At 39.6% G+C, this 12,591-nt stretch overlaps 1 long non-coding RNA gene across 1 annotated transcript; it reads right to left on the bottom strand.

Moving 5' to 3' along the window:
- On the bottom strand, positions 9,612-11,176 carry LOC109843424. Its single transcript, XR_002247676.1, has 3 exons — positions 11,100-11,176; positions 9,862-9,921; positions 9,612-9,646 (listed from the first exon to the last, which is right to left on the bottom strand). It is a non-coding gene; the product is annotated as an uncharacterized LOC109843424 (long non-coding RNA).

The raw sequence follows: 12,591 nt of genomic DNA, 5'->3' as shown, positions 1-12,591 counted from the left end.
TATTAGCTAACTGCGCCATGATGTCAAAATGGGGCGGAGAGCTTGCCTTTCCCGGTTTGTCTCTCCCAATCGGATGATTGAATCGAGACTGCCTCGGGTTTTGGACTTCTTGGTGTAGAGGCTCTTTTCCTTTCTCCTTTTGCTGGACTTTCTCCGTAGCTACAGGTGTTGGGGGAGTCGCGACAATTCCCAGTTCTGCCAACGTCTTTGAGGGAACGGTTTTGTTTGCTCCCAGTTGCTCAGAAGCATCCGGATATTTGTAGTGATATTCATTCCCGCTCCGGGTTACAAAGGCCTCCTGTTCGTCTTCAGAAGGCGGGAAGGCTGGAATTTCCTCGTCGTCTTTTCCTGGAATAGCAAAAGCTCCATAACAAGACTTACCTTTTCCTTTTGACCTTTTCTTGGAAGAATCTCCAGTCCATTGTTCGTCTCCAATCAAATCTGGATGAACCCAAAGAATCTCACCACTCGGGGCTGTGTGCGGTACAAGTCCTTTCTGGCGCTGTTTGTGAGGATCATCGTTCACGGTCTTCACTGCTGTATTTATTACCGGCTCATGCTGAAACCAGTTCAAGGGAACAGAACCGAAACTAATCGATACCGCATTTGCACCCACCTTCTTCTCCTTAGGTTGCTTCATAGTAATGACCTCGACGTCGATCAGAGCTTGGATCTTATCTTTAAGGGCATAGCACGCCTTGGTAGGATGGTGCACCGATCTATGAAATGCGCAGTATTTTGGATCATTGATTCTCTTAGCATCTTCCTGATCCTGGACTGGAGATAATTTGATCTTGTTATTCTCAATGAGGTACTTAAAGATACTGGGAACTTCATCCTCTTTGAACGAATAGACTTTTGGGAACTTTGGCTCCGAGGCCTTTGGCTTCTGGGGCTGCTGTTGCCACCTTGATTGTTGAGGCGCCTTTTGTTACTGCTGTTACGGTTGTGCTTGCACCTCGAATGTTTGATTCGCGTCCACAGCATTCGCATGTGCTTTTCCCTTACCCTTAGGGACAAAGTTCTGTTGCGGAGCATTATTTGCTATTTGACCCCTTTCCGCCTTCTTCCTTTTAAGGAATCGTTCGGCTCATTCTCCTCGCACCTTCAGATCCTTCCAGGTCTTTGGCGGTGCCATTCCCATAGCTTCCAGGATGTCCAATGAAAGATTATTATGACAGGTCTCGAGGATGAAATCTTCGCTGACTGGATCCCTGCAATTCATTGCTTTATTTCGGAATCTCTTCACGAAGTTTTCGACTGTCTCACCATTCTTCTGCTTCTCATCAAATAGAGTGCCGATTGAGACCTCAGTGTCGTCGTCGAAGAAGTTCGTTAGAAACATGTCCTCCATGTCATCCCAACTGCTGATACTCCCCGGCTTGAAGCGACGATACCAATCGAAGGCCGCTCCGCGAAGAGTGCCAACGAATGACCGCACCATTAAGGGTTCATTCCCGGAGATTATTCCTAAGTGAGACTTAAAATATATTAAGTGTTGGGTAGGGGAACCCTTTCCATCAAACGGCGTAAAGTTGATTAAATTGAACTTTGCCGGATATGGAATTGATTCCCACTCCCTTGGGTATGGACATGGTATGCCGGACCTCTTCACTTCTTGAGCATTCATCAACGCGTTGATTTTGCTCTCCAAGTCCTTCATCTTCTTGTCCTCACTCGTATCTGTCTTCGAGTGGCTTTGGGGAGAGGTAACGTGGTCCTCTTTTACATTATCATCTACAGGACCACTTCCGTTGTCGTTGTTGACAGGGGGAATAGTTATGTTGACATTATTCCCTTCCCGTTCATTCTCGCGCTGATCATAAGTGATTCGTAAGGCTGTCCCGCACTAGACGCCGTGTCATCGGATGCTATAGCCGAGTAGGAGTCTGAACCAGCATCTGACGCCTCCTCTTCCAAAGGAAGTCCCTTTTGCATTCTTTGGTAATTCTTTCGCCTATTGATCCCTGACCGCAATCGAGTCATGCGTTGGGATGCTTCGGCAAGTTGATCTGAGCTAGAGTGTCGTGTCGATTTCCCTCTGCCGGTCATATTAGCAGACACTTCTTGGAATTCGTCCTCTTGGCGGACAGGATTCTTCCTACGGAAACGCCTTGGCTTGGTCTCGGACGTTCCGGTGGAAATTCTCTCGAACACCAAAACTCTACTTGGGGCTTTAGTGCAGCAGCATTCTGACAGCACCGCCTTGATTATGTTGGCACACGGACAGTGAGAATCCGTGTCTTTGGTGTTTCTCTTCCGAGACTTATCCATACCTCCCGCTCTATAGTACAACTCGTCAGTTTGATAACTGGAGCAACTCATAGAGTGTTGGCGTGACTTCCCAGGTATAACACCATCATCATCAGACGAATGTGTTTCCCTCTGGGATATGACGCTTTATTAGCATTTTCAAAAGTCGTTCGTTCAAGTCTACGCTTTTGCGAGCGTGAAAATTTAACGGGCTCTTGAACTTCGACCCGCAATCCAATGCGGTCGGTAATAGGGGCTTTCCCTTTGTTATCTTTTTTGGGGGGATTAACATGACCCCCAGTCCGGTTTGTTGTTTGGGGACCTTTCAACGGTCCCAATCGATCCTTGATAGCTGTTTTACCTCGGTTCTCCGGTAAGGGACCGAGACGACCTTTCAAAGGAACCCTGGATCTAGAAGGACCCACGTTCTTACCTGACTCCGCCGGAGGTGCGGGGGCAAGGGAAACGGGATCTGGATTTGATGAAGGTTGGACGGCAATTCCGTCCACTTTGTTTTGACGGCTTCTTGACCGTCTCTTCTTTCTGCATCTCTTCCGCTTTCTGCAGAAGGACTCGGGCATGCGTAAGCAATGCGCGGCGTTTCTTGATTCGCTCTTCGAGGGTTGAGCGAGTCCTCTTGACACGAACCCATTCGTCCGTCTCTGTCTTGGAGGAGGAGTTGGTTGTGCGCCGTTGTTGTTCTTGGCGCTGTCTGGACTTTAGATCTTCATTGTAGCGGATCCCGTCCATCGATTCTGCGGCCTTGGCCAGTTTTCGCGCAAGGCGTTGGCGCCGTCTTTGGCGCGCCCTCTTTGACAAGGTTGGAACACCTTCAGCAGTTGACTTCACAGCGGAAGGGAGATCTGGATCTGCAGCTTCCACCACGTTAGACACCATAGGAGCGTCGCGGGGGGTAAGTGCAACGGCAGTGAGGGGATCTTGGATCTTCGATCCGGAGGGCCCGCGAGCACTCTTGGAAGATGAAGTCTTCCTGCGCCCGTTTGGAGAGGCGGATCTGGAGGAGGAGGAAGAGAGGTACTCTTCAAACTTCTGTTGATCGAATTCGTATTCGATCTCTTCGTTCACCCGGATCTTGAAGGCCGGTTGCGTCACGACGGCCTCGGCAGCGAGGCCGTTGGCTCCTACTGTGGTCGCTAGTTTGTTTTCGTCGAAAGTTGCCTTCACCATTGATTTTATTAAAACTTTAAACGTTACAAATGAATTCAAACAACAAAGAAATAAAGATTACAACTTTCTTGAAAATAAACACAAGATCCGTTCGTCATCTCTTGCTTGCGTGGGTCTTTAGCCTGTGACGGGGACGTCGATATCCGTGGACTACCTGGCAATCAGATCTGATCCAGAGCTTCGTCGATCCGCGAGGAGATCTAGAAACTTGAAGCGCCTATCTCGATAAAAGCGAGATATTTGCTCTTCTTAGTATTACCACAACGGGATAATACTAAGGATCGGGTACGGGTGATGTAAATCTGACGAAGAAACTCTCTTACGTTGAAGGGCTCGATCACTCTTCACTCCGGCAGGGCTTCGCCAATTCTCAAAAATTCCAGATCTGAAAAAATGAGGCCTAAGGCTTGTATTTATAGGCATGAGGGGTTGCGAAGCGGTTAAAACCACTTAAAGGGCCCAAATCCGCGCTGAGACACCCTAGGGGTGTCTTGGCCTGGCCGAGACACCCTTGGGGTGTCTCGGCTAAACCGAGACACCCTTTGGGTGTCTTGGCTTGGCCGAGACACCCTTGGGGTGTCTTGACTTGGCCGAGACACCGTAGGTGCCTCGGTTCAGCTCTGAGACGTTTTCAATGCCCGTTTGACTGTTTTCGCTGTAACTTCTTTATCTGAATCCGGATCTGAGTGATTCCAAATGCGTTGGAAAGCCGACAAGGAGCTCTATCAGCTCCGATGGTTGGATTATCTGTAGAATGAATGAGACACGAAGGGCATTGTTCCCTTTGTAAACATTGCGGGGCTCCTGATTAGCCCGCACCTTCGTTATTCCGGAATTCTATCAGCTCACATAGTTCGTCGATTCACTTCAAGCGTTCACCAACGTCAATCGAACTCCTGTGAACCGGATAGTAACGTTCATCGTCATTCCTCAACACTGAGCTGTTCGTAGAGACTTATAGGCAATTTTCGATGCCTACAGGTGGGAACAACTTCCAGCTCTGAAAGAAACTTCCTCATCCAGACAGCTTCTTTGGCTGCATCATTTGTCGTAATGTATTCGACTTCCATAGTAGAGTCTGCTACTGTGTCCTGTTTGGAACTTTTCCAACTGACAGCCCCTCTATTGAGGGTAAAAATATATCCTGAAACAGATTTACTATCATCGATATCGCTCTGAAAGCTTGAGTCAGAAAAAGCCTCTATTTGGAGGTCACTTTTACCATATATCAAAAATAACTCTTTAGTCCTTTTCAGGTACTTAAGTATATTTTTGACTGCTTTCTAGTACTCTTCTCCATGATTAGATTAGTATCTACTTACCATACTGAGTGAATAAGCGATATCCAGTCTAGTACATAACATGGCATATATGATTGATCCTACCGCCGAGGCATAAGGGATTAGACTCATGCGTTTCATCTCTTCATCAGTCTGGGGAGACATCTTTTTAGAGAGAGAGATTCTAGGAGATGCAGGTACGTAACCTTTCTTGGAATTTTCCATGCTAAACCGTTTTAGCACTGTGCCAATGTATCTAGATTGAGATAATCCTAATATCCTTTTAGATCTATCTCTATAAATCTAAATACCCAGTATACAGGATGCTTCACCCAAATCTTTCATGAAAATTCTTTTTGATAGCTAAATTTTTACCGCTTGTAATGACGGTATGTCATTACCGATTAAGAGTATATCGTCTACATACAAAATAAGAAACGATACTATACTCCAAATTATCCTTTTATACACACATGGTTCATCTGGATTTTTAATGAAACCAAACTCTTTGATAGCATCATCAAAACAGATGTTCTATCTCTGTGATGCTTGCTTCAGTCCATAAATGGATTTAAGCAACCTACATGCTTTTCCACTGCTCCCACTGACTACAAATCCCTCTGGTTGCGTCATATATATGCACTCTTCTAAATCACCATTTAGAAATGCAGTTTTGACATCCATTTGCCAGATCTCGTAGTCATAGTGAGCAACTATAGCAAGTAGGATCTGAATAGTTTCATCGTAGTCCAAACCAGGTCTTTGACGAAAACCTTTAGCTACCAGTCTAGCTTTAAAAGTTTCTACTTTCCCATCTACACCCATTTTTTTTCTTAAACAACCATCTGCAACCTTTGGGTATCACTCCTTTAGGAGCATTGTCTAAGATCCATGCTTTATTGGTGTACATAGAGTCTATTTTGGATTTCATTGCATCATGCCAAGCAACAGAGTCCCTACTCTGAGAGACTTGCTGATAACTCAATGGTTCATCATCATCTATGACGTGATCTAACATGCCACCTTCAATGAGAAAATCATATTGTCTCTTAGGTGCATGAGATTGCCTTGGATATCTGCGGAGTGGTTGAGGTTCTTCTGGTACAACTAAATTTTCTGTTTCTACTAAATTATCAGTATTGATTTGTATCTCTAAAATTTCTTCCAGTTCTACCATGCTCCTATTAATTTCTTTTTCAAGAAATTCCTTCTCCAAGAAGGTAGCATCCGAGAAACAATTATCTTTTGTTCATCGATGTGGTAGAATTGATATCCATGGGAATTCCTTGGATATCCTACAAGTTTACACAATACTGAACGTGCCTCTAACTTTTTGGGATCTTGCTTTTTTACATAAGCATGACATCCCCAAATCTTAATATAATTAAGATGTGGTTTCATCCCATACCATATCTCATATGGAGGTTTAGGCACTGCTTTAGTTGGAACCCTATTCAGTAAGTGTGCTGTTGTTTCCAACGCATACCCCCAGAATGAAACTCAACGTTACTCATTATGGAACGTACCATATCTAATAGGGTATAATTCCTCCTTTCTGACAAGCCGTTAAGCAGTGGTGTAAAGGGTGGAGTAACCTGAGAGAGAATCCCATTCTCTTTTAAAAAACCCAAGAATTCCAAGCTTAAGTATTCACCTCCTCGATCCGATCGAAGAATTTTAACTTTCTTGCTCGTTTGGTTCTCTACTTTATTTTTATACTCGATAAATTTCTCAAATGCTTCAGACTTGTGTTTCATCAAAAACACATGTCCAAATCTTGAAAAATCATCAGTAAAAGTAATAAAGTAGGAGTAGCCACCTCTAGCCATTGTAGACATATGACCACATACATCACTATGTATCAGTCCTAAGAGTTCTGTAACTCTTGCTCCAGTTCCCGTAAATGGAGTCTTGGTCATTTTGCATTTGAGACATGACTTGCAAGTATCATAAGACTCAAAGTCAAATGGATCTAAATATCCATGTTTATGTAGCTTGCCAAGTCTTTCTTTATTAATATGACCAAGTCTACAATATCATAAGAAAGCGTCGTTCATAACTGAGTGCTTTCTTTTATTAGCATGATGAGTATTCAGAATTGTATTTTGATTAAGAATATAGATACCATTACACAATGTTCCATAAGCAATCAACTTTTGATTATATATGATATTCATAACATTGTTCTCCAACTTGAACATATATCCATCTTTATCAAATAAAGATATAGATATTATATTACACATCATAGTTGGTACAAAACAGCAGCTATTCAAAATCAAAATGTTTCCATTTTGGTAAAGCTAGATGAAAATCCCCAACTACAACTGCTGCAACTATTGCATCATTACCAACTTGTAAGGTCATCTCTCCAGCATCAAGCTTTCTATAACTTCTCAGCCCCTGTAACAAATTATAGATGTGAGATCCTGATCCGGTATCTAATACCCAAGATGTAGGATTTATAGAAAAACAATTCTGAGTAACCAACGCACCTGAAGATGAAGCAACAACTTGCTTCTTCTTGATGAGTGAGGCTAGGAATTCAGGACAGTTTCTTTTCCAGTGTGCTGACTTGTGACAATGGAAGCATTCTACAGTCGTTATTTTTGCCTTCCCTTTGTCCTTCTTGACAGCCTTCTTAACACATTTCTTTGGTTTAGTAGTTTTCTTCATTCCCTTTTTCTTGGCAACCAGTTTACTAGAAGTGGAAGAAGGTTTCCCTATAACCAAGGCTAGTGTTTGTCCCTTTTTCATAGAACACTCCTCCTGTCTTAACAAATTAAGCAAGACAGGAAGAGTGGGCTCCAGATCCATCATCAAGAACTGTGATATGAATCAGGAGTAGGCTGGTGTTAAGGACTGCAGAACGATATCTGTATATCTATCTACATCTAGGCCTGCGTTCAAAAGTTCAAGCTCATTGACATAGGCGATTATTTTGAGGACGTGGTCCCCAACAGAAGATCCCACTGTCATTTACGTCTGGAACAAATTCCTAGACGCCGCGTACTTCATTTGTCACGGTTGCTCGCCATACAGTTCTTCTGTATTACGAAATATGGATCTGACATCCATATTCTCATGTTGCCTCTGATGGACCAAATCCATAGAGGCAATTGTGATACATTGAGTAAGTGAACAATCTCTATCCCACTTTATGCAGATTTTATTATCCGCTACAATGGGTTCTGGGCCTAGAACGGGTTCCAGCGTTGTGAGGACATATGCTACTTTGTCATAAGTTAGGGTAATTTTAGCATTCCTCAACCAGTCTTTGTAGTTAGGACCGATTAACTTGTTCTGTTCTAGTATGAGTTTTAAGCCAGACATAATGGCCTAAAAGAGAGAAAAAAATATTTTAGCAAATGTTCAATATGTTCAATATGTTCAATACATAAAATAGATTTGGTTCATTTTTATCTAAGTTATGCCTCCCACTATTTTTCGAGTCCCTCAAAACCTTTATAAGAGGTGATCGGAAAACAACCCCTTGTTTTCAAGTAGGATCAAAATCCAATTATCATTGAATGTATCAACCTTGACGATGACCAACAAATCGATTTACTCAATAATTGGTAGACAATTTTTTTCTTTTACATTCTTGTAATTCTTGATATGATTTCGCCCCTAGTCTTTTATGACCTTGACGATGGCCAACAAATCATAAAATGCTAGTTAAGTTTGGACCCATTATTTCTTGTCCGGCTTAAATTTAACTTATGCATACTCTTGACGAAGGTCAATAAAGTTGCATAACCAACTTAAGCTATCCTTATATCTTATATACAGATGAATACTACTTAGCCATAGAATAGTATTGCCTTGACGATAGCCAACAAACAAAGTATTTATAAGCTTAGTAGTATTCAACTGAAATGATGGAGGGCTACAGACGATTTCATAAATCGTTTACTGTAATCAAACTTGATATAGTTTAAAGATGCTCTATATTTATACTTGCAACAATTAAACTAGCCAGGTAAGTATAAGATTGGTGGGAGGCACTACAACAGAAAAGCTAATCCACGAGGAACAAGTTTGTCGTTGAAAGTCGAGATTTCCTCGCCGTAGTGTGTTGGCGAGGAAAAAACTTTGGTCACCATTTCCTCGCGGTAGGGTGGTCAAGAAAAGTTTCTACGATGAATATTATAATTTCTCGCGAAATCCTTTCTGCGATGAATATATTCTTTTCTCGTTGTTACTCCTTAGCCTCAATATTTTTCCTCACCTAATCTCATACCTTTTTTATTGCTAAACTACAATTTCCTCGCCAATGATATGTGAATAATATTTAATTTATATAATAAAAGTTCTAAAAAAACTATTTTCGTCGTTGTAAGTATCTTTCAATGAGGAAACTATTCCTCACCAAAGGTAAATCTTTAACGAGGAAATTGATTTTCTTCATTATATGTATCTTTTTCTCGTGGAAACAATTCCTCGGTAAAGGGACTCAAAGATGAGGAAATTTAAATTTGTCGTTGTAGGTTGTACCCCATATTCCTCGCCAAAGAAATTCAATTACGAGAAAATTTACATTTGTCGATATAGGTTATATGGTCTATAACAATGCTAAAATATTTTTTTTTCTCCAGAATCTACGTTGCACGCTATATAATATTGCATGTACATAATATTGTACAACACCAAATCATATTCATATACAACACAATCTAATTATATTTCAATATCAAATATAATTATATTCAAATAATACATTCACCAAAATACTAGAGAGATATATAAATTGTTTACATAGATAATAAAAAAATTCACCAAAATACTAGAGAGATATATAAATTGTTTACATAGATAATAAAAAATACAATTGTTTACATAAATTGATGAACTTTGCATAATTTATAGAATTCAATTGCATTTACTCCGCCAAGTTGTTGAAGCATCATTAGGCCGAATGCTACCTGTGCATGGAAAATCCTTCCATAAATACTTTTCTTTTGATAAAAATATATGATAAATATTGATTCATCTACATTCAGTGAGAAATAGCATTAGAAAGGTTTCCTATAATAACTGAATGGATGTATTCGATCTGGAATAGGTCTTGAACTTTAGCCTTGGGAAAGAAAAATTAATACAGTTTGAGGGAAATTTGAGGATTTTGTGCTGGTAGTACCTCTGACATCAGAACCCAAGGAATAGGTCCCATTCCTATTGAGTGAAATCTTAAATAAATCTATATCAAGAAGCAGCATAACAGAACTCATTAGGAATTTTATAAAACCAAGCATTGAAGTAAGAGATCAAGAATTAAGATCAACATTCTAGTCTAGTTTAAAACATGATCTCAAATGGCTTATCTTAGTTAATATCGAAGTAGAAATTCCAAGTACCAAAAGTAAATGCATAATGGTTCAATTCAGTGAATTCCTATGGCAAAAATAAAATCAAACTTGCCATAAATAAAATCAAATTTGCACCCAAAAAGCTTGGACAATACAGTGAAAATATAAGAGTTCATCAATGTTTGAAATATGTCAGAAGAATAAATTTTGATATTTAGAAGATACAGGTGAAATAAACCTGAGATCAATTCAATGTGACTTATAGTTACAGGATATGAGTTCATATTCAAGCTTGACCTGTTAATATCGAGCAAAATTTTTTACAAACTCCATCTATAGATACTTACATACCTATTTAGTAGACACATGTTCTTTGTTCTTTGCTATTAAATCTGTCACTTATAATTACTGGTGGATGGGAGGAAACATATAAATGTCAGCTTAAATACTTTATGAATGATATAATACATAAAGTACTGCAGAAAAATTGATCTAGGTTACTAAGTAGAAACACTTTCAAGTTCAACCTATGAACCTATCTGAATGAATATATGCTTATTTGCTTTGAGTTAAAAAAATCTTATTCTAAGATCTCAAATTATTCATGATACCCGTCCTGTTTTACAAATTCAAGTTGACTTGTATTACTAGTTCATAAGACTCGTGTCAGTTCGTTCACTTTGATGTTCGACTGAGCATACGTTTCTCATAATTACATTATACGTATGAGAACCACTATTTATACTAGGAAACTATTGGTAAAAACTGATAGAGGAAATTTTTTTTGATTATACTCAAGTTGAGCATTTTACTAGGAAACTATTGGTAAAAACCGATAGAGGAAATGAAGCCACAACGCAAAATACAAAAAGAAGACGAAAGGAATTTGTAGGTCTATGTCAAGTATGTATGAGTCCAGCATCTATCTTTTTCAACTACACAATAAATTACAGTCCAAGTAATTTGAATAATACTTAAACCACCAATTAAGAAAATAGAAATTACACCCTCTATTCATAGCAAGTCTAAAAGTTTCTAATTATTTTGTGCGAGGCATTATGAAACTCACTTGACGAGGGTCTGGGCAAGTTGCCGGATTGATTTTGATTTGTGCTTGTACAGAGCATTCATGGACTTCCCAATTTTTATAGCCTAAGGTTCAAAGGTAATAATCCAATAAGAAATCAATAATGGTACAAGTCGAGAAATACAAGAATTTAAAAGCTAATAAGGAAAAAATGGAATCATACACTGAGGGTTTCTATTGAGAGCTCCATCAATTACAACCTCCTTAATGATTTGGATAGAACGTTTTCAGACTGCAAAGAAAACAAAATTTGCCAGAGAAAACTCTTATTCTCTACTATAATGAACTATGCAATTCAAAAAACTCTAATACCAACTTCAAGCCCTTAACTTCCAATTGAAGAAAAGCTAATCATCTGTTCACAACCATATTGTACCAATACCAATAATGTCTAGTATGAAGAAGGAAAAAAGATCCAACAGCAACCCATAGTTATGTTATTTCCAGTCGCAATAAATTTTCAAGCAATCGAATTAGCATGGAAAATCACCAAATAGAAAAATGATACCATGTAACAACATTCCCATGGTCACTTTGTGATTCATATTTAAACAATCCAAAACAGAAGAATAATTCAACTAGAACAATCAAATATTTTGATAGAAGAACTACAAAGATTCCCGAATTAATATTATGAGATCGAATCTATCCAAAGGAGTTGTAGAAAATAGAATGATTAGGATAAGCCCATGGTGATTAACAATCAAGCCCCCTTGTGCCTTTACTCACTTAAGGTTGATAGCTAGTACTTTGTTCTCTTTCATAACCTTTGCCTATAAGCTTGCAAGCATTCCTCCAAATCCATTTCAAATACTTCATATTTAGAACATGTCAGTTATCGGTTGTTCAGCAAGCACAACATCATGTCAACAATGTCTTCATAATGAACATTAAATATATACTAAACAAGTTTAAAATTGATTATCAGTAGTTCCCAGCATTTCCCAGCATTTGATGTCACATTTAAGCTCAAAAACATTATGATAGTTTCAGACAATAGGCAAAGATTTCAAAACTATCTGCCACACATCGGATAACAAATAAAACCAACCACTAAGAGCAAAGAACACAATAAAATAAGCAAAATTAACAACGAAAGTAGAATACCTTTGTTCAAATTACCAAATTGCTCCAATTTCCCCTCACACAAGCTCAATCTCTCCTACGATTTAAACTCACATGCTTAATTATCAATCTCTTAGCAGAAAACAACTAAACCCACAAAAATCAAGATAAATTCTTACAATCTCAGTCTTGATAGGATGATCATCTGGTTGAATTCCACTGCACCTCAATCTCACTGCTCAAAGGAAAAAGAAAAAAAAGTTTTTTTTATGAAAGCAAAAGAATCAATGAGCTCGGATTAGGGTTTTATACCTGCCAACAGAGAGGAAGCGGACTAGGCGAGCACGAGGAAAGCACTTGCCCGCTGGAGCGGCGACAGCTCGTCGAGGACTCCGGGCTCTGTCGCCGA

This window comes from Asparagus officinalis, chromosome 5 (genome assembly GCF_001876935.1).
Source record: "Asparagus officinalis chromosome 5, Aspof.V1, whole genome shotgun sequence".
NCBI lineage: Eukaryota > Viridiplantae > Streptophyta > Magnoliopsida > Asparagales > Asparagaceae > Asparagus > Asparagus officinalis.
The sequence above is the reverse complement of the archived record's forward strand: the minus strand, read 5'-3'. Positions and strand labels throughout refer to the sequence as shown.